This window comes from Cydia splendana, chromosome 3 (assembly GCF_910591565.1).
Source record: "Cydia splendana chromosome 3, ilCydSple1.2, whole genome shotgun sequence".
NCBI classification, from domain to species: Eukaryota; Metazoa; Arthropoda; class Insecta; order Lepidoptera; family Tortricidae; genus Cydia; species Cydia splendana.
Window position 1 is genome coordinate 21,483,511 of NC_085962.1, and position 23,832 is coordinate 21,507,342.

The following is a 23,832-nucleotide window of genomic DNA, read 5'->3' on the forward strand; positions in this document are numbered from 1 at the left end:
ACTTAATTACTGTAAATATTAAAATGACGAGTAAATGCGTGATATGTCTGCAGAGACACGTTCCGCGTCGCGCAAGAGTTCCGGCGGTAAATATTTGATCGCGTGGTGGAGCCAGCAAGTTCGGCTAAGTAAGAAAATTATTTCCATACAGCCCGGGCAGTGCAAACATACACCCATCAAACTCCAACACAAACCTGCAACTTAGTTAATAGCGTTTAGACGATCGCTCCGAACGCAAACCGCTCCGTTCCCTTCATACGGGTCTGCTTTGTATCAACATCGACTAAAACTTCATCAGTGTGATAACGACCCGAATTGAAGCAGTACCAAATAGATAGAGATGAGACTAAGAGATCATTTTAAAATTGTAATAACATTAAATATATGTTTTAGCTAAAAACATAAAACATTTTTTGATTTGTGTTGCGAGCTAGCGTACCAATGTGACATTAACGAACAATTTAACGTAGAAATCTACATAATATTGATTTTTAATGAAAATTACTCTATATGTCATGCTTCTGCCGATCTGTAAAATTGGAAAGCAGCAATCTGCAAAATGAGATACCTATTACTTATCTTTACTTATTACTTTCTTTTTTTATTAGATTGCTGCGTCTAAATAGGCTAATAATTAGCCACAATTTTAAATTTGGGTGATTACCATTACCATTTATATAGAAATTTGAGTTCCCGTCATTTCGTACTGTTCAAGGAATTCAAACTGTTAAAAGTCGTATCACGTCAGATACTTCTACTTACTTCAGTCGCGGTGGGAGCCATGTTGTACGCCGGAGGCTCGCACACGCTGGTATTTAGTTAGCTGGCACAAACAGAAGTAATATTTGCTAGGAGATAAGTTGCCAGCTTGGGGAATATTGGCAATAGCAACCCTCTCCTGTTATTACAGAGATTGCTGGGAGCGGTGCGCGGCGGCGCGCCTTCCTCCCGCGCCGCGATGCACTTCTGCTAACTAGATATGGATGAGGACTAAAATTATTTATACCTTATCTTAAAAAAAATACTCAAACAATTACTTTCAAAATATATATGACCATAGTAAAGAGTGACTCAAAACAATACTATGCATTTTACTTAATATGTACTTTGATAAAAAAAACGTATTTCAAATATTTATTAATTACTCCAATAAATTTAAAATAAAGGGCACAAACGAACATAATTAGATACTAAATGGCTAAACCATTTGTTTAGATGGCCATCTACTTATTTGATAACATTTTTTTAAATTGTTCTAAGTCTGGAAAATTTCAATCTTAAAGTTTAATTATTTTCTAATCCAAATTCAACCCTTCGTCGTAAAACTTTGGACCGTCTTTAAAGTTTAACAAAGTCATTATTATTGAGGATAGTGATCGATTGTTGTGCGGCCCGGAGCATTTTATTAATAGGTCGTATAATTAGAGGAAACACCCCATCGAGTAGATATCGCATGGCCGCGTGCGCGCAGGAGATGTGGGGCGCGGAGCATCGCTCTTTGAACCAATCAGATCTTTGCCCGCTGCAGGAAGTTCAATTATCTTCCTTTAACTTCAAGGTACAATCCCAATACAATTGTTTCATTAAAGATAACTCTACTCTACTGCACTCGAGTTCGATGAGAGAGATCAAACGGGCTAATTAACTTGTGACGTCAAAGTCACTTTGATGGATGCTCCATACATATTGCACAAGAGCTTAGTTGAGCCATGATCCTAGATATCGTTTACTCTGTGGCAACCACTAATATATGCACGCCAATATCTCAAACGATTCAGTTCACTTAACAAAATCATCACTCATCAGCTGAATACGTGACTTACCTATATTATAGTAGTGTCTGTCCGCGACTTCGTCTGCGTCGGATGATTATGATGATTGATAAAAGCTATTCTATGTCCTTCCCCGGCACTCAAACCATCCCGATACCAAATTTCATCTAAATCGGTTCAGCAGTTTAATTGTGAAGAGGGAAGAGACAAACATACAGACAGAATTACTTCCGCATTTATAATAGGTATACTAGTACTATAATAGGGATATTATCAGAAATTAGTAGGTACCTATAGATAGAGTTAGACCAAGAAAACTCCGCAACGATTTTTGATAGCAGACGCAGTGCAAGTGTTATTTTGTACGTCATAATTTCATAGAAGTTTGACGTTTAAAGTAACACTTGCACTTCGTGTGCTATAAAAATCATTGCAGACTTGTCTTGGTCTAACTCTAACAGCCAAAGCACATTTTAGGATTCGGGATATAAACAGATACAATGATCGAAGAACTGAGTTTTATTTAGGATATCCATCAATCGACCCACAACAAAGCTTATTAACAATGTATGATATTGTATTTGGGACAAAGGATAATCCCAGGAACGTCCACAATGATTCCACTGTCACAAAGTTGGGCATAAATCTTTCACGCTGACTTGTATCGACAGGCGATATGGCCGTGTTGATAAAGTCGTATGTGAAGTTCTAACTCATATACACATACGACCATTCGTCGCAGCCCGACTGAGATCGTTCCCGAGCTCTCGACCTGCACGCACACATTCACGAACCTAATCTCCTGTCACCGACTATCCCTAATATAATCTTCTAACGTTTGTAAACAAACTACTTTTCGTTTGAATAATATTCTCTTTGAGGTGAGGCCTCTGAATACAATGGCAAGGCGGTAATAGTTTCCGTTTTGAATAAGAGATGTCTATTGTCTCCGCACAATATTGATTGAGTTTGTCTATTATGATTACCAAACATGTAGTGACGAAATTATATTCGGAAGTTCGGAGCCGAGTAATTTTACGTTATTGCGATGGAAAGAATTATCTGTTCTGAATGTTAATGATATTCCTATTTTAGTTATAGATCTAAGTTCTATGAGAGTATACCTATTCAAAAGTCAAATCTTGATGAAAATCTTATTTTAGAAAATAGTCTTTCATCATGCTCGTGACAGGCTAGAAACTGGTCCAGTGACAGTGACATCGTGTGTATTGAGCAAATGAGCGTCGGTATAGACTATTTTGGAGCGGGGTCGCCCTGCTACAACAATTGAAAAGACTCGTCGCCGTTCGAACTTGTAATGCTTGTACGCTCTTTTGACTATCCAGGGCAGCGTTCGACGGCTCGCCGGACGCTTATCGGATTAGGATATTTTAGCCTAACCCGTTTAAAAATAAACAAACTGCCATCAAAATAAATACAAACCTCGCTTTGACACTGCCTCCTATAAATAACTGTAATGAATGGGCGGCTGGCATTCCCGCAGTAATATGTAATGTCGACGTTTCCTCGCGTGGATTTATTCCCTCCTTATTTGAATATTTTATAATTCAGAAGGACAGCCTGCCTCATTCCCCGACAATAAAAAGCGTGGTTAAATAGGCAACGGCGTTATACACGACAAAATTTAACGGTGCTCTGAAACGCAGCCTATTTTGTGGACAAAGTGGACGTAAACTTAACTACATTCTCGTTGTTGAACTAGAAAAATATCGTTTTGGTTACATGCACACCTTCCGTACGGAACAAGAAAGCCAGCTTGATTTATAACAGTTGTTGCCAACTCCAAGTACAAGTTTCTATTCATGAAAGCTTTGGTAGGTTAAATCATGACTACACTGACCTCATTTTACAAACCAGCATGAGCATGACTAACTTATTCATAAAAACATTTTAGGATATGACTGGAATATATACTATATACCTACACTATTTAAACTTACACGCAGTATTTTATTTCATCCGTTACATTCTAAATAAAAATATTATGCTGGCGGTCAGAAAGTGCCCGAGCATTAGTTAAATAAGTACTTGAACACTAAAGTGAAGTTTTCCCGAGATGGCGTGGCCTCAGCTAGGGTGTCCAGATGGGCGAGGCGAGAGCTGGCCAAATAGCGGACCACACAGGGTGGCTCCATTTGTCCCGACTCTCATATTCCGAGATAACAAACGCGCTCACCGCTCTCCGTTGCACTTATCTAAACACTTAACCCGCGCCATACACAAACAAAGAACGCCTTAACTTACTTTTTACCACGAAACGCCCTTTTCTACCCTTTAGAAGTTCATGGTACTGCATGCTTCGCGTGACGAGTGCCTTTGTTTTATGCCCGGAAATTCATGCATTTTGCCGCAATGTGCAGTTTAAAGAAGACACACATGTTACAAAAGGAATGTCTTTTGGTAAAATTTACTGCTTCGAATGAAAGGAGCCACTTCATAAGCTTGCCCTATTTAACCTAACTCCGCTTTTCTTGAATAAACATCAAAAACCGAGCAACACATTAACGGCTTTCATAACTTGAGCATAAAAAACCTTTTAAGACAAGTACCGAAAAAAGGTCTCGACGAAATCTTTCTAATAACAGTTTTGGTCTTGTCCAAGGTACACGTCATCGGGCGTGACTAACGAATGGCTCGCCCTACAGACCCTAAATTCTGAGTCGTAAGTATCAGTGTCACGACGGAGACCGCTATCTACGAAGGCTGCCGAACATTACCATAACTCTAGCCGAACCGTGAACGTAATTAGAGGAACCAATAACACCCGACACACATTAATCCCTTCTGATTCAGTAAGGTTAACGACCCGACGTACATCAAACATTACTGCGACCCGTGAGATCCCGAAACATTTTTACGTGGACGTCTGTAAGGTATTGGTGGTTCATTTACCAAGTCGCTGTTGGTTTGCTTGCTCCTATAAAATTTAATACGATACGAGTTAGCGTGGGCGATTCGGAATGAAGATCGTTGGGAAAACAAGTTAATTTCTCAATTTAAAATGGACCGTATACCGTTATACCGTTAATGTCGTTTTGGTGATGTTCTTAAATTATGATTAGGTAGGTGTGATAATAGCTTGTATATGAAGTGGAAGACAAAATAATTTCTTGGCATACTTCCCGACTCAATTCGACATTTGACTTTTTGATGGATGTAGTCGGAGTCAAATACAAGTACAGTCAGGTGCAGAGATAATTGACCCCTCCTTCACAGAAGTTTGTATGCTGTACCTACTTGTATACATATTGCTACTTGTAATTTTAATTGCCCCACATAAACATACGATTAAAGAAAGGTCAAAAATTATCATTTTGTGGCATTTACATCTTGTGGCATTGACAAAATCCTCTGTAGTAAAATGTATTTTATCAACGCGTTAGTAAGCTTGTTATTTTGATGTTATCTATATCTTTTCTTTGTGGGAATGTCCGTTTAATTATAAATAGCTGTTAAATTTAATTGAAACAAACCTACACCATTGTGTTCATAAAATGTGACGTTCCACGGGAAAAGGTACCTTATGAGGGTTTCTAGTTTCGGAGATATGAAATGTTTTGTAAAGAGGTGAAAAATGCTCAATTTTTTTTTATTGTGTGATCTGAAACCTTAATGCGTAACGTTTGTTTACCTGTTTTTATTTTTGTTATAAGTTAGTTATAAACCTAGTAATGTTGTCTCAGAGTTTAGTAGAAAAGGTACCTTATGGAAAAAAGATTGAAAATTCCCAAAAAAACTAGTCAATACGGGAAAAGAAGTTTGGTAGATTGGTAACTGTATTAGCATTCTGCAAAACTAATTTGATAATTTCAGTTCTGGTTGGGGCGCCTCGCAAATATTATAACCGTACATAGACCGACATCACAAATCCAAGTAGATTGCTATTATGGGTCAAACAGATCACTGTGTTATGTCTTTCCTGTAGACATACACAAGAGTTAAGGGCTATAAAGGTTAATTTTCTTATTTAACCCTTATCCACGTGAAAAGGTCCTCCTTTTATTTAAAGAACTATGATAAAATCATTACTTACATGCCCACAAGCTGTTAACTATTGCCCACAGGAGAGAAAACTAGTGTGTTATCGCGAACAGCACATTTTTCTCTCCTGTGGGCAATAGTTAACAGCTTGTGGGCATGTAAGCAATGATTTTATCATAGTTCTCTAAATAAAAGGAGGACCTTTTCACGTGGATAAGGGTTAAATAAGAAAATTAACCTATATAGCCCTTAACTCTTGTGTATGTCTACAGGAAAGACATAACACAGTGATCTGTTTGACCCTATACCAAAGTTACTCTCGTCAAGTCTTTCTTAACTAGAATAATCTTCATTTGGTTTGGTCGCATCCAGTAAATCAGCCATTGGTTTGCTGAAAAATGCCAATACCCGACGCATTACCTTATGGAATATCTGAGGTCATTGAACCTCAATGCCGCTTATCTTCAATAGCAACCGAAATATATTATTGATAAGAAATAGACGATTTATACCATCTTAACTCCAAAATATTATTAGTTTATCCTAACTGTTCCATCATCATCATGCCTCATCATGTAACTTGACCACAAGGTACCTTTTCATTACATACAAATTATTGGTCTTTTTTAAGATTATTATGACGAAGAACTAATTAAATTTGGGGCAGTTTAATGTAAATTAATATTTTCTATTCATAAAAGATAAACTGTAATATGATTGATATTTTGTAGTGATGTATTATTAGATTTATTTTCATAAGGTACCTTTTCGTAAATGTATGGAGCAAATACTGTTATTGTTATGTAAGTTTAAAGTGGCATAAGGGGTTAAATATAGTATTTAGTTGGGGTTTTAGGATTTATTTCATTTGAATGACAGAATTTCTTTCATATGTGCTCAGAAAAATTGATTGTGTGTCACATTAAAAGTAAAAATATTCAATTTTGTGATTTTATATGAAAAAGTCAGAAAATACATTTTCACCTCTAAATCGGTATTGTTTTTTGCTTAAACTGTCTGTCAGTGTCGTTTTCTAATAGATAAAATTTAAATCTTGAGAGCTCATTGCAATCAATCGTAAAAATGAAATAAAACTTTATTTTCAAGAGATTGGTTAGTATACACATAAATCAGTCGATATCAAAAGTTTCTATTTGCATTACAGAACAAGTCGCAATATTTTTTTAATCTCAGATATATAAGGTATTATTATATGTAGTCAACTATGTAACTTACTTCAGGAACATAGTTTTTTAGGCGGCTAAACTTAAAACTTCTCTATCGTAAAGTTGCTCATTTCACAACATTATTTTCAAAAAATCATATCTCTGTAACTACGCAACCTAGCAGGTTGATCGTTTGTGTTATCGATAGCTTATTTATTGTAGATTACTGGGGTATGCATAACTCCATACCCGCCATAAGGTACCTTTGACCGTGGGACGTCACAAATGTTCATTAATTATGTGAATTGGGTGGGCGTCATAATTGAGCAGATCAAGAATTTACCTTTAAACTAAGAGACCAGAACTGAACTTGAACAAAAAGTGAATTTGAGTTCCATGCCCGTATAACAATAACATTGTTGCATTTGTTGCTCAAGTAAAAACCTCCCCACGTCAACCTGTTTGACTTCTCACGGAAGCTAAATGCCAGATGATACGTTGAGGCCGACGTTACAGTCATTAGACGTGTAAATATTCAATGACCATGTATGACCTGCTTTGCAATTCAATCGGCCGGTGCTAGAAAGTGTATGACCCATTACCCTCCCTCATTATTTCGAGGGGATGGCCAGGCGGGCAATCAGTGCGAGGGTAAAACCGCTGAGCTTCTTTACTCTCTCTCTCAGTCAGGCAACAGAACTGCTAATGTTTACGTCGTATAAAATGGAAATCCGTAAGTATACCTATTTACCGATCAATGTTTACATTATTTTTACAGCAGCTCAATGTAAAACATAAAAATGTAGCGTGCACATAAATTGCGGGCTGCTCAAATGGTGCAATTCCTGAATCGAAAACGACCGTATCTAACTGATAAATTATTACCCAGAATGCGTCGATGTGCTTTCATATAAAGCATAAAAATGTGGATTAAAGAAACATTTGAACGGGTTCGCTTTGGTTCGAAAAGGGGTCTCACAAATTTGGGGGTTTAATGTAGTGCAACGGATGACTCGCGGCATTCGCGCCCCCTGTGGACATGTGGTTGTTACACTACAGTTTCAAAGTCTCACATTACACTTTAGGTTGAAAATTGAACCAGTTTATACATTGTATAATGTGAAAAGTTCAATCAGCTCTCCCTTTTCGGTGGCACTGCACGCCATTTTGTCAACCGCTTAATATTTATAGCGTTCTTACCGCTCGTAGTAGCTTTTACTTTTACTGCGTTTTTATTATAATTCCTCTAAGCTTTTCTTTTGAATGTCACTATAATTATATATGGACTATAAAGTTTTATGACTTTGTACCGTATCATTGTTTTATTTATTATTATTATTAGTTGCTTCCTTAGACTTGTCAATTTAAATTAGTATTGATTTACTCTAGTCTTCCCTTCTCTCAAACTGAACTGTAGGAGGATTTATAAATAAACACCGTTGCTATTTCTCGGCTCGTTACTGCGTGATTAATCGGTCAGTTTCGCGTTGATCAGATTAATACAGCCGCCCTTATTGATGCTTAGAGCTCCGAGTTATTTGTCTTTCATTAGTCCCAGATCGACGAAATCCAGTAATGGATCCTCATTTGTATCTTCGGCTGTCTAAATATTGGCGTACCCAAGTGAGAGACGGGGCCGGCGCCCAGGACAAACATAATTAGAGCTGTATTGTAGTGACGGGTGTTCACGACAACGGGCTCGCAACACCGATCCATGCATCACCGTCCAAAACCACAACGTACAAAATTAAATTAGTCAATAAGTACACAAAGTACCTAATGTGATACGTTCTCATGCTAATGTAGTGTAAGTGATAGCACTGATAGCTATTAACATGGAAATCGATGACAATGTTGTTAGCGTGTTAATTAACGTGTTAATAATGTAATGCATTTGTTAATTAAATGGATTTTTATTTTTATTTTTTTAATCAGCAACAAATACCTAGTTAGTTAAAAAGTTCTTTTACCGTTCCTTTTATGCACAAGGGAAAAATATAACCTTCATCATAAATTAATACAGATTTTGACTAAGATAAATCTACAACAATTTTGATAGCATACGCAGTGCTAGTGTTATTTATACGCCATAATTTCATAGAAGTTTGACGTTTAAAATAACACTTGCAGTGCGTGTGCTATCAAAACCGTTGCAGACATATCTTGGTCTAACTTTAAATAAATCTAGCTAGTCACTCGCAACACTGAAGAACGAACAATGTGCCAAATGAAATATTTTTTTAATACATTATAAGATACTCTCACTCAACTTTATTCCAGGAGCAAACGAAATCTTTTCTTAACTCATCTTAACTCTCGGTCTGTGTGTAACTTTTAACTTTTGTTTAATAATGACTTCAAAGAACAACTCGTTAGTCAAGGAAGTGTTTTGAAATTCTCGTTTAATATTCATGATGAAATATTTCCAATGCTCTTCCATGCCATCCGACTATAAAATAATACCATAATACATCAAAAGTTTTCCGGCCCGGGACGGGGAGCCGGTCCGAGCGGCTATGTTCCAAACTTGCTTATGAAAAGGCGTACGTAGGTTGCCCTGAAAGATTCGGGAATAGAGAAAACTGTCGCATCTAGACAGTCAATCTTTATTGTAATGCATACTTAAACTCAAACTGACCACGCATATAAATTTTCTTTTGAAAGTAATCATTCTGTAATGCACACGGCTCATAATCCCAAAGTCCTTTTTGTATGGCGATTTTGGGGCCTTAGTGGTTTTGTATGAAATTCGTGGAGTAGCCAACGGAATTGAAGTTTTTTTACATATATATATATATATATATAAAAGATTTTTTTACTGTTGTCATATGAATATTTAGGAATGTCGAAATCTGCCGATATGCAACTTTTTTGGCAGTCTTTTTAATTAACAGCACAAATGCGATTTTAATTTTTGACGTCGCTTTGGAATGACATGCTTCTTTAAGATCACCCATGGGATAAAATGAAAGTGACTTTCATATTTAATTTTAACTGCAAACGAGCGTACGATGAACTCTAGTTCATAAAAAAATAACAGAAGCCCATTGTAACTTTTATTTGTTCGCTGAGGGCATATTGAAAACCGTTTAAAAATATGATCCGAAAAATCACTTGGCCAAAAATTCAAATAATGTTCGACATACAATTTTCAAATTGCCAGTAATTCTTAAATACAAATGACAACCAAATGGAATATACCTTAAAAGTTTTATAAAGAGTTACATTTTTATAAATTATATGCCTGTTTCTATTATGTTATTTCTAAGTGTCCCATTCCCGAAACTTTCAGGGCAACCTACGTATGAGAGCACTCGTGCCGCATTCAGCGCTCACTTTCCAATGCGTTGAGAGAATATACCTATTCATGCAAATTATAAAACAAGCAATGTTTCATGCACAATACAAAATTACAGACTTTTAGTCGGTATTAACTTTTAAAGATGACCATAGATCTGCTCAATCGACCGCCAACTTATATACTCGTAATATTACTCGTGTAACGTTAATCGATTAGTATGTCCGAAACCACTACACCGCCTCACTCGAATTTCTGTAATAAGTCCAGTATTTGTAGTCTCGGAGAGCCGGCATACCTTCTGTCACCCATATCAGATGTGCGCCTAAAAGCGAGCACAATCCATTATCGAAAGAAGTGGGGGTGGAATGCGATAAAATTTTTCAATCAGGCAACCGCCGAAAAATATTTACAGTGTAACCCGAGGCATCGAGCGGGAGGACAATATTGCGGAGCGATACGCCCGCGGCGGGCCTTCCTACTCTTTGTGCCCCGACTGTCGAAATAATATTGAACTCGGGTGAAATACGAGCGGCCGCGGAGGGACGCGCTCCTGCAAAACTGTTTTTCCGTTCCACCGAACAATGGCAAGCGTTTAGTTTAGAGCGCGGAATCAGGTCATGTTTGCGGATAAAAACAAAATGTCCTTCGGCTACAGATTTCCCTGCTAAGAAGTTATTTAATATTGAAATTATTTTAGACCTGGCGCGAATTTTTACTGTGAATACACAATTTACTATGACAACCTCTACACCTACTCAATTCTTTTTGCTGTAACTAAGACTTGGCAATTTCTCAACTACGGTGCCATCTAAGAGTTTCCCATCCTAGTTATTTAGTAGAAATTCTCCGGTAACAGCCTTTATTAGCAAGCTTACCATTTTGAATGAATTTCAATATTCCTTACAGCAACGGCGTAAAACATAAATATGTGAATACCTAGTGAATAGTCGTGAATAGAATAAGTAGATACCTACATTTCATTTATTGGATTTGGCGTGAACGCAAATCAATGAATATATACATAAAATTAAGAAAATATATCCTTAACGTTATCTAAGCTAGCACAAGGCAACGCTGGGCGATTGGCTCTGTTTAGATTATACATCGATAGCAATCACTTCGTATATATAATCAGGGGAAGTAACCCGTTACCTTTGCTTATAAGTCTAATGTATATTACTAAAAGCAATACTGTAAACAAAACCTCCGTGAGACACAGACATATTAAATATATTAAGAACGGGTACGACTTAAAATACGTGAGTGACCCGTTCTTAATATATTTAATATAGCAATACTGTATTACAGAAGTATTACCATACTTAAATACTATCATAGCAAATATACTTAGGTAAAGTCTCATTCTATGGAACTTGTGCTAACTATGTAAACACAAGTCACTAGTAAATTCATCATTCAGAGACAATTTCAATATGGCTGTTTGTTTACATAGTTAGCAAGTTCCATAGAATGACACATCTATGATCGGCTCACAAATTCATTGACTTTATATCTATGATCGGCTCACAAATTCATTTACTGTTTATTAGCGATACGAAATATTTAGCTAAGACTTTATTAAAAGCTACATGTAATTATTCATAGCAAAATAGAACTCACATATGTATATTTTATGTACCTTACGAAAGTAAAATAGTCTAAAAAAATACAAAAAGCAACGACCAAGCCTTTTTCATAATATGAGTTTTGAAAGGTATAAATAACTACCTAATATAGAAATCTACTAATAGTAGGGGAGCCCACGATGCTAAATCGGGATTTACTCGAGCGTCATACAGACCTATTGGAATCGAAATATTAAATGATAAAAAGAAAAAAAATGTTATATAAAGTTTTTTTCTCCAGCGAGCCGGAAAGCGTCTACAATTTTTTTTAAATTATAACACTTATTTGCAGGCATTTTCTTAATCTGACGAACAGAAGTTTGACGCCTAATTTTTACATTGTAACCGTCAGATTTAGGAAATGCGTGCAAATAATTATCAGATTTAGTAATAGCACAATTATAGCGTTAATTTGGATTAATATGACCAAATCCACAATCTGCTTAACAATTTGTTGAGCCCCCCACCAACCCCCCACCAACCAAGGGCTCAACATAGATGGCTAAAAGGGGTAAAGGTAGTCTACACGGGGTAGCAAGATATCATTCATACCTTAATCTGACGCGCTCGAGTAAACACAAAAATCCCCTCTTGGGCTCCCCTACCATAATATGTATGAGTATGGTCAAACAAAAATTTGTGTTCTACTGCAGTCAATGTATTTTAATGAAAAACTTCTTTATCTACTCTTAATACTTTAAACGCTAGGGTTCATCTATTGCTCAGCTCAGACTATTTATTGCAGTTAATTTACATTCGTATTTACATAATTATATCCTCAGAGACAAACTCCGGTAATAAAAGGCTATCGCACACTCTCCGTTAGGCGTCGGGTATGGAAATTGGAAATGAGCGGGAACCGTTGCCGGCTTGCTAATGGAAAATTGTTTATTACTATCACCGCAGTAAACTAACTATTGGCAGTAGGTGATGCTTGAGAAACTTTCTTATCTACGGTTATTGTAGCGTCAATAATACTTACTAAACCACCCATTCCTGAGGCAATATGAACGAAAAAATATAATACGTAAAGGCAAATTTTGGCAAAAAAATCGATGACCAAGTACACGAAAGGTTAATTAATTCTATTTGTAACAACATTAAATATTTAAAGAGAACTGGAAAACTCTTTTAAGTGCCTCGATCGCTCGATTTCGTCACTCGAAAATCGATGAAAAACAGCGAAATGCAAATTTTTGAAATACGGGCGACAGAATTTGGGAATCTAGTGGTATGACCACTATTATTCAGTTCTATTAGAATGTAAATGCTTAGTACCTAGTGGAGATATTATTAAACGAAATACACGAAATCGAGCGGTCGAAATTCAAAATTCGGCTCTCTGCCCAATTTTTAACGTATTATTTTAGCTATTTACATAACGTTTAATTGAAATGCTGCCTACTCAAGCAAAAGTGAGACTCAGTGACATTAATGAAACGTTAAATTATAAATTGGTTTTGTAAGGTCAAATAACTTAAAGGTTTTAATTATCTGACTTTGGCTGTGACAGTATTTTCATTTTGTGAATACTAAAATGAAGGGTCTTTAAATTAATGAATAATGAAGGTATTAAATAAATACATATCTACATATAAACACAGTTTTACATTTTTAACACGTTGTGTGCTTGAGCCGCTTTTATTAGATATCCGACTGCATTATTTGACAGATTTTACAAATAAGAAGCTCGCTGCGCCATTGCAGTCGCGTTATCGAAGTTATGTGTATGCTCACGATCAGATTATTTACGCTCGAATCCTCGCAGTCTGCGGGCAGTAATTGGCCGCTTACCGCTATCACTTCCATTCATTTCTCGCGATAAACCTGCTCCCGACACATTTGCGGCCCGAGCGCATTCAAGGCAATGCATGCGATTAGTTGCTCCCTAGTTCACGGTGCTTCCACTAACTAACCAATCTACATTACCGAGCTGCATTCTTAGCTTAAGCAAGGATGCTTAATTAAATTAGTAGCTTCTACTGTACGCTGTTGGCATCCTTTCAAATTACACGAACAGTATAGTGCAAAAATTAATCATTCATAAAATCCTCAATAACACTCCGCTTAATTAGATGCAGCTCTGCTTGTGAAATTCAAACGTTCGAGCTTCCGTCGTTTGATATATTTCTAAGAAAATAGGTTTGCTAAATATAGTTAGCTACTCGCCCATTCATGAATCAGCATTACCTAACCGCGGAGCGTAAAACAACCATTGCGTTAAGAGTTATTAATATGAGTGGAGAGTTCAACGAATCCAGGAGTATTTAAATCGCAGTATCATTTGCGCTCGTGCTGCTGTCCCGACATGTCGGGACTTATAGATATTATATTATACGCATTTTTTTGTTTATTATCTTTATTTTAAAGCCAAATCAATTAAAAGTAAGTCTAGTATAGCGTCACAAACATTGTTTGTAAACCTATACTTATATTATCTTATAATATTGCATAAATATTCCCAAAAGTACCATATTAGTCTTAGTAGTCGTGCCATGTGTCATGATGACATGATTACTAAACAAGTAGGTAACCATAACTAAATGTAGATATACCTGTACTTACATTTACTTGAAACAACAAATAAAGGCATTTTAGACATACATACGTATATAATGAACCTGCATTCAATATTATTTTGGCACTTTTTAAACAGTTTAAACATAATGACACCTCGGAAATAGACGGTCAAACATATATACTTTCTCACCTATGGGCCCTATGGCTATAATGATATTTATTTGATAGCACTTTTACAGTTATACACTTCATCATCTTAATCTATTAATTTATACCGCAGTTTATCAAATTTTATCTTCTGCATCGAGTGTGTTGTGATTTCGCACACTATAACAGAAACGTTTCGTCTTATGAATAGTTTGGAACACGCGGCTTCGGATGCCGACGCGCTAACCTCCGACCTTAACGGTCCCGCCAGCCGTGGCGCTTAAATTAAATTCCTTTGTTATTCTACTTTGTAAATTGTAGCTGGGATGTTTATATCTTTAAAAATATTTCTTACAAGTTACATACTAGCTTCTCATTGTGTAACTTGTTAAAAATTAAAACAAAAACCTATACAGTTAGCTGATAACTTTTATTTGGAATTCATAATTTCATTCATAGTGGAATTTTTCTAAAAATTGTTTGGTAACTTTAAGGATATACCTACTTGTATAATTATTTGACATTTTATTGAAATAAACGATTTTTATCCTATTATCGTTAGACACAAAAAGAAGCTTATCCAAATTAATCGGCTGTCATCAAATTATAGGGACATATATGACGAGTAACTAGTAATTAATAAAGCAATAGATTAACAACTTAGCTCTCATCAAAAATAAGAAAAAGATGCCTTTTTAAAAGCCCATTTTAACAAATATTTTTTAATTAAATCCATCGAGGTTGATCGGTCTCGAATAGAGATGGGTCGCGGGTATTTACCCAATTTACCCACCCAGGTAAATACCCGGTAAATACCCATCTACCCGGTATTTACCCGTATCTACCCAAATGGACGGGTAGATTCATTTCTTGTTGCACATGTCGATTTGTGTTAAAGTGGAGATATAAACCGAGTTAATGGTTGTAATTATTGTGTGTCATTTAAAATGAAATGGTTTAGTTGCAGTTGCAGTTGTAACTAAGGAATTTTTAGTACAATTTTGATAAATATTAAAAAAAGGCCGTCATAAGAGTATTTTTTTAGACTTGAGTAAATTATCGTACTTATACGTTGATAATACACATTCCAACTTCGGTCGGCGGGGGGTGTGGTTGGGGAGAGGGGGGCAAAAGTGAACTTTTTCATATTTCTTGGAATCTGTCATTAATATCGAAAAGTGTTGTATGTACAAACTAAAGTAGACATAATTTTCTACAAAAAAGGTTATATACATTTTTGTCCTAAAACTAACTGTGTTTGACTTATAAGCTCCACAAGTTGGGATACTGCACAATTTTTTTTTTATTATCATTCATAAGTATTCTTTATTTTCATCTTTCTAATGTATATTAAAAGCATTTTAAAACATTTCCGGAAGCCAGAGAATGATTTTACACGATTTTTATAATTGGACTGATATGTTAAAATCGAACTTCACCTCATAGCAACCTTTTCGTAATTAGTTTGAACATACATTTTATGTAACATTATAAAAAAATACTTAAATTAATCTTATTTATACTCACATACCATTAAACACATCAAATTTAGAAGAAAAACGAAAATACCCGCGTATTTACCCGCGGGTAGGTAAATATCGGGTATTTACGGGGTAAATACCCGCTCTCGGGTATTTACCCGGGTAGTTACCCATCTCTAGTCTCGAACGACGCTTATTAACAGGAGGGATTCAGGCGTGTCTAACCAACTCGTGTCTCGTTTAATGGAGACACATGAATTACGCCCCGTAATATATATAACCTATATTAATCATATGTACCTACCTACTCTTCAATTCTTGGTTCACTTGAAATTGCATAGGTACTTTATACTCACATTCTTCAAAATTTCTTTAGGGATGGATGGCATTGTCATTTAGATGATAATTTTATTCCGTTGCTTTATACTGAACCGGCCGTCGGGGGAGGAAATTGGCATAGCAGGGAGAACGCCATTGTTATACATTCCGCTTTAAATTGGGGGCTTTCTTGAATTTACACCCATGACTTGCGATCGGGGAGGACCCTTCATAGCCTTGTTTTGCACTACAACTTGTAAATCGATAGATCCCACCAAATTACCTGCGCTTTATACCTAAGTAAAGTCGACTGATTGAACTCATAACATTTCTATTGACAAATAGCTAATAATGTAAACAGTATGTCAAATGACCTGAACCTAATATTTTCACGATGGTTTTCATTGAAATATTCATAATTAACATATATTTCAACTGGAAATTGATATTAAGGTTAGATGGGGTAAGAGAAACCCCGGGACAAGAGGCAACATTTTTAGGGAATGCTCATACTGTTTCTCTTGCCCCATGCAAAATAAACTATGTTACTCTTATCCCCTGTAAACTATGTATAACTGTAAACAATGTTACCTGACCATACAACTAACTGTTAAGTATTTATACGAGTATTGAACTATTGATAAGACATAAGATCATGGTTACTATTAGAAGAAATATTAGAACAAATTAAATTATTTTCAGAAAATATAGTATACAGTAGAAACACTACTATATAAATTATAAACTGAAACTGTATTTTTTTCTTAGTATATGACATTTATTTCAGTTTAAGATCATGGTTGTTCTTAAAAAGCGCGAGATTACGAAGTAATGAAGGTAAATTGGTGTGTTTAGTAATTAGATGCCATTTCTATTGAACTTTAATATATTCTCTTTAAGATATTCTTCTCAACATTAAAATACAATCCCTTCGAATGCCGCCTCATAATTCGTAAAAATTCGCAGAGATATACCATTAGCGTTTTTAATTTGTGTTTAATACATGAATCATGCGAAACAATCATCATTGTATGTTTCGAAGACTCGCTCGATGTTACTTACAGTCGGTAATTTCATCTTATCTCTTTGTTCTCCATTCAGCCCACGGAGCAAGTAGTTGGAAGATATCCGAATATAAACTTAAACGAATAGCATTATAACAAAATATTATTAAAGCCGATAATATCTCTGAACCGCTTCTCGGCCGACCCTCGCATACAACGTGGCTAAGGGGCGTTTTAGAGCCTTCAATAAAAAGAAATTCGAATGGATCGAGGCGGTACCGTAGGTACACGAGACTTTTTTCGTTCCTCGGTACCTATTCAATATATTGAACCTTTCGTTGATCGGCTAGATTTATATCCACCTATTAAAGCTCAGTAATATCTTAGCGTATTATTAAATATTTAATGGTTTAAAAACTTTAAACTTATGGTTCAAGATTTTAAACAGATCGGCTAGCCTATATAGCAAAGGACTATACTGAAAGGACTGTAGGTAGATGTTGGCTGTTCGCAATGTGCTACTTCTATAGCTTGAACCATTTGTTCCTCTGTGTAAGATGAGTAGGTATGCGGTCTAACCAAATACGTCAAAAGTCATCAAGCATCCTTTTATGAGTAAAATTGCGTTTATTTGGGTTGGGTAATTCATTTGCTAAAATGTGCGTTCACGCAAATACCTTGCAAGCTGTCCCCGACGACCGGTCACGCTACACCTGTAAGTACCTGAATAAAAAAGTTATTCAAACGAGCCAACCGTGAACTTTGTTTGGACTGCACAAATGCACGTAACTCCACCTTGCGTCTTCTTTTTAATAACTAACCGCACGTAATGACGTAATTGAAAGCGTGATTCAAACGTTGTGTTTGAACAGTTTAACCTCTAGACTAATCAAAAAACTGTCAGAAAAACTCACCCAAACAAAGCTACATTTTGTCATAATAATTTTATGATATTTATTTCACACCAATTTTTTGTTCAAACAGTTCGGACACAGGAAACAGTCAGGAGATCGATCGAGGGGGCAAACTGATAATAACTTTGAATGCTCTTAGTAGCCTATTGCTGCCACTGTAAAAGAGAAAAAGTAGTGTTACGTGGTATTTTTAAAGACCTTTTCAATGATAGCCAATTCAATAGAATGTGGGGATGTTTTTCAACGTTTCTTTATGTGGCAGCCGAATGCTTAAAATATCTGTTGAAAATATGCAAAATTGATTGCTACATTTCTTTTGTCATCAGTTTGTTAGAAGTTCCATTTCTGCAATGTACTCTTTTAATTTAATGACAATTGTTTCGAAATGTAAAATATAAAAGCCGGCCAAATACGTGTCGGACCACGCATAGGAAGATTCCATGCCTTTATGCAAAACAAAAAGCCATACCTACAAGCGAAAGAGCTTCGCGGTACTTTCGTCTTTTTACATAGAAGGTAAGTTTTTTTGATGAAACTCATTAGTGACTCGACCGATCATATATAAAATATTTTTGACTTTCGGAGCAATTATTTCCATTTAAAGTAGTCACTAAATAAATAAAAAAAGTTCTAAAAAATGTTATCGAATGGCGTTGATTTCACTTGAAAAATGTTTTTGTTAATTTTAAGTTCCCTGTCCAATGGTTCAATCTAGATATGGAGTGACTAATATATATTTTAAATATTAAGTTATAAACTAAGCAGCGGCTCATATTTAGGTACCTACGATGCAAATTTCATTAAGTATAACAAATCGTACCTATGTTATTTTTTTAAAGACCTATTGAATGATGTGCAGTCAGCAGCAGAAGTTGCTAAGCGGGTCAGGTGTTCAAAATGATCTTGACGCGACTTTATTGTTAAAAGAATAAGAGCGAGTCAAGGTAATTTTGAACACCTCGCCCGCTTAGCAACTTCTGCTGCTGACTGTGCCACACGTTCTACTGTTTTTTTCTTTACTTTTAGTAACCTACATGTATAGTCTTATCGGTGCCCTATTGATATTCCGAAATTAAAATACGCCCATTTTTGTTTCGCCGACAACGATTCGCAGACGGGTTGTTTGGCAGAGTAACGATTCGCCGAATCTCGTTACGCATAATAGTCGTTTGCGAGAGTAGTCAATAAGCAGAACATTGATACCAAAGAATATAATACTCACTAGGAGAAGAACGATAACTCCATACAAAAAAATGTCCCTTTCAAAAGTTCGTTTATACTACTAGCGCTCTGGTAGGATACCATTGTAATTAGAATTGACAACCCGTTTAGCCTAGCGGGTATTGGCAGTAATCCAGTTCAGGAAGCTAATGGTCCTGGGTTCGAATCCCAGAGAGGGAATTTCTTTTTGTATTTTTTTCTTTTTTGTTGGGGTCAGGTTTTTAAGAGCCCATCAACGTGCACACTAGCGCCACTGCTGAATACATTAAACTAGTTTTTATGTTATTGGATTCGTCAATCTACCCGTCCAAAGTTAAAACGGCCGTTTTTGTTTTGAGCTCATAGATCGACGAATCCAGCAACATAAAATCTAGTTTGATGTATTCAAAAGGTACCTAAATACACAATACAGTCCGTAGCGGCCCCTTTTTTAAATACATGTCGTTAAATTTAAATAATCACGATTATTTAGCAGTGGCGCTAGTGTGCACGTTGTTGGGCTCTTAAATTAGCATTTCACAAATAAGTAAAAAAATACGTTAAAAGATAATGATTAGGTACTATATTCAGAAATTCCTGAAATATAAAAGGTAACAAAAAGTTACGTATTATTAAGATATAAATATTTTCATAATACATATGAATACATACACTGATATGGCAAATGGTTACAAGTTGTTATTACATCTATCCGGTTATCGGACATTTTCTGCTTCACAGCTCCGCGCAGCGTTCTTGGCTGTGATCATATATAACCATGGATACCGCCTTTAGGAACATTACCGTTCAAATTCTCGGGCCAAATTAGCACACATACGCAATTACGCCTACATTCAAATAAGACGACGCGTTTACAGAGCCTGTAATCAAAGCTGGTAAACAAAATAAGAGTCATCTTTATTACACTAATGGTACATAGCTAAGTGTAGATGAAATGCATATAATGTCAATAACTACCAATCAGCGACATTAATCCGCTAATAACCTTCTTGCTGTACGTACTGGCCGCTGAGAGTTCGCGGTTCATATTTGATTAAAATATGACTTGGACAGGGATAGGTTTATGCCATACAGTGAAGAACCGGTCAAATAATTCACGTATAATAATTTAATGCAGATTAAAAGATAACTAGTTAAAATGTTGTTATGACATGACAGACTAACTCAACATAAGTAAATATATCATTGTTGTATAAATGTATACCGCTATAATAAGTATTTTGTATATTTTATTATCAATCTGCATGGCAGTGCGAAGTCACGTTCAGGTATAGTCTGTCCGTTTTTCTAAGATCTTAGAAATCGGACTGGCTATACAGTCTGCAAAATTTACATGGGTACACGAATCGGGTCAAAAATATTTGAACAGGCGGGGTCACAATAAATCCCCACTTTCAGTTCAGAATATTTTATATGTATATAGCCGGTCAAGCAAGTTTGTCAGTAGAAAAAGGTGCAAAATTAAAATTTTGTATAGGACCACAGCCGTTCGCGCGCTTTTATTTTCTAAATTTGCCGCTCTTATAATATTTTAAACTTTCGCGTTTTGAACACATATTAACTCACATTATACGAAACGAAACTGATTTACGTCGGTAAATCAAGGTAATTGAATATAATTCGCGTTAGACCCGTCTATAATGTGAGTTAATATGTTTGCCGCTCTTTTCTACTGACGGAAATGGCTTGAGAGAAAACCTACATATATGTGACAGTAGAGGGTGGATTCAAATGATCAACATTTTCAGATAATGTGTGTATTTGTTAAATTAATTCAGTGAAAGCATGATAGGAAAAATGTATCTACATATAGGAGACCGGGTATGATTATCTCACGGGTTATATCTCATGAATAGAACATATTCTAGATATCTTGCCAGGCATGTCTCTCTAATTGGACAGCTTTTTTCCATAGTTCTCTGCGAATAGCATCTTGTGGGAATCTGAATGGAAAGTAATGTAAAATGACAATACCAAATTTGATTATTATTTTGAAATAACTAGGTAGTTTTTTTATAGCTCCATCTCATGAAATAAAAAAGGAAAATACAAATCTGTAAGAAGGAATTTATTACTACATTTATAATTATATAGAAAATACCTAAACCAAACACAAGTTAATAAAATAGTCTACTTCATTTAGCATAACACCATCCCTATTATCCTCGCAATTTAAAAAGTCGTATGTTGTTATGAAAGTCGTATGCAGTTGTTACGTTTTAGCTTAGCACGGTAGTATTGAAAACAAATCGTCATGTTTTTTCCAAATTCTACTGAAGTTATCTGTTTACTACAAGTGAAAAGTGATTCCACTGTCCTTGGTATGAACTAAAATAACTTCTGCACCACTTCACGACACATGAATGTATTTTTAATTACAAAAAAACGTTGTTTTTAGGGTTCCGTACCCAAAGGGTAAAACGGGACCCTATTACTAAGACTTCGCTGTCCGTCCGTCCGTCCGTCCGTCCGTCCGTCCGTCTGTCACCAGGCTGTATCTCACGAACCGTGATAGCTAGACAGTTGAAATTTTCACAGATGATGTATTTCTGTTGCCGCTATAACAACAAATACTAAAAACAGAATAAAATAAAGATTTAAATGGGGCTCCCATACAACAAACGTGATTTTTGACCAAAGTTAAGCAACGTCGGGAGTGGTCAGTACTTGGATGGGTGACCGTTTTTTTTTTTGCTTTTTTTTTGTTTTTTTTTTTTTTTTTATATGGTACGGAACCCTTCGTGCGCGAGTCCGACTCGCACTTGCCCGATTTTTATAAATCAATTTAGCCATTTGTCACTGACTGTCATCTCGGTGGTACTGAGATTGCCAATCGAGCAGTTTGTAAGTACCGCCTATCGCGGGGTAGTTTGCGTTGGGTCATAATTGAGCGGACAGAATACTTCCATGTATAGCATTTCGCTGGTTCTTGGTCACCGGGAAACTAGTTTGGATATGCGGCAGATACGTGCCCTTCTGAGCTTTTTCCAAGAAATCATATGACGGCCCAGGATTATATTATTATCTCACGCTCAAGCCATCTGCTGATTCACTTTCTAAAACAAAATAGTCAAAAAATTAAACAATATAATCTATCTTCCTAATTACTAACGTCGCTAATTCCTAGGGTTACCAGCTTAAACAATGTGGGGTTTTACATCTATGTTGAATTTTGATTATAATTTCGGACGCGATAGAGCGTCCGCGGGACTTACGGGGATAGTAAGATTAAATTATTATATTTGAATTTGGTAATTAGCACGCTCATTTTTATTTAAAGATTAATATATATCTTACCTTGAAATTATCGCTGTTTCTGATTTACTACAACGGTTTCCACACACACATTAGGGCTTTCCATAATCCGGATAAGAATTGTTGATAAAGTCGCCATTGCCGGATACATACAGCAAGGAAGGAAGAGAGACAACGGTTTAAATTTAACTAAGTCTGTGCGAAGACGCATTTAGATATGTTGCTCGTACATATGAATAGTTTTTATTTTTAAAATTAATAGGTAAATAAATATATTTCAAGAGAAAAAATCGTTTTATATGAAAATTGATATTTTTGCATTAAATGACTTAAATGACAGCATTGACATTACAGACTTTTATCTTGTCTATGTTCTTACCGGCCAGACCCAAATCAAGGCCTATCAAAGAGGCCAATTGACAAAGATTTTTTTTTATTTTATCAAGGAGGGTAGAGGCACGTCTACCCTTCGTAGATTTTATGAACATAGACAAAGACAAACTGAAATATAATAGATAATAATATACATATATCAAAAAATAAATAATAATTTACATATGACTACTTCATAAAATACAAATCTAAATAATTTGATTTGTTCCTAGAAATCGTATCTATAGACAAAGCCAGTTCTAGCAATGTTGCTGTAGTAAAATATTTTGATGTTAATTACTGGCAATCTCGTCTGGGAACGGACAACACATGTACAATTTTGAAGGGTCACATCGTTTCAAGGAAGTCAATAGGCCTTGATTGATACGTATATTTACTATTCGTAGAATAATCATTTAGTAACTGTCATAATTACCCAAGAAACCATTGGTCGAAACACAATAGGTCGAATGTTCATTTGGCATTAATATTGAATGTTCGTTTTTTTAGCATTAGAAAAAAGGAAAAAATCTTGACGTGTCTTTTAATTGAAAAACTCTTTTTAAAAATAAGTCATGGCAAATATGTAACATTCACGAATCTAATACGATCATTTATATTCTTCTGCTTTCATAAGTAATACCTACTTAGTTACTGATTTTTAAAAAGCGTTTTTCAATTAAAAGACATGTCAACGTCGCTTACCTTCTTTCTAATGCTAAAAAAACGAACTA

General features: G+C 35.7%; 1 protein-coding gene and 1 long non-coding RNA gene across 6 annotated transcripts in view; one reads left to right on the plus strand and one right to left on the minus strand.

Moving 5' to 3' along the window:
* The window catches only part of LOC134806760 (teneurin-a), an 82,390-nt gene that overhangs the window by 18,266 nt on the left and 40,292 nt on the right, over positions 1-23,832 (plus strand). The window contains exon 1 of one of the 5 annotated variants that reach the window (XM_063780085.1): positions 4,326-4,455. The exons of the other annotated variants lie outside the window; for them this stretch is intronic. The gene's annotated coding sequence lies outside the window, so the exon portion shown is untranslated. Of the gene's footprint in view, positions 1-4,325; positions 4,456-23,832 lie in introns of those variants that run through there. 5 annotated transcript variants of the gene reach the window in all.
* Positions 1-23,832, minus strand: part of LOC134789409 (uncharacterized) — a 400,206-nt gene that overhangs the window by 4,285 nt on the left and 372,089 nt on the right. The window lies entirely within an intron of this gene.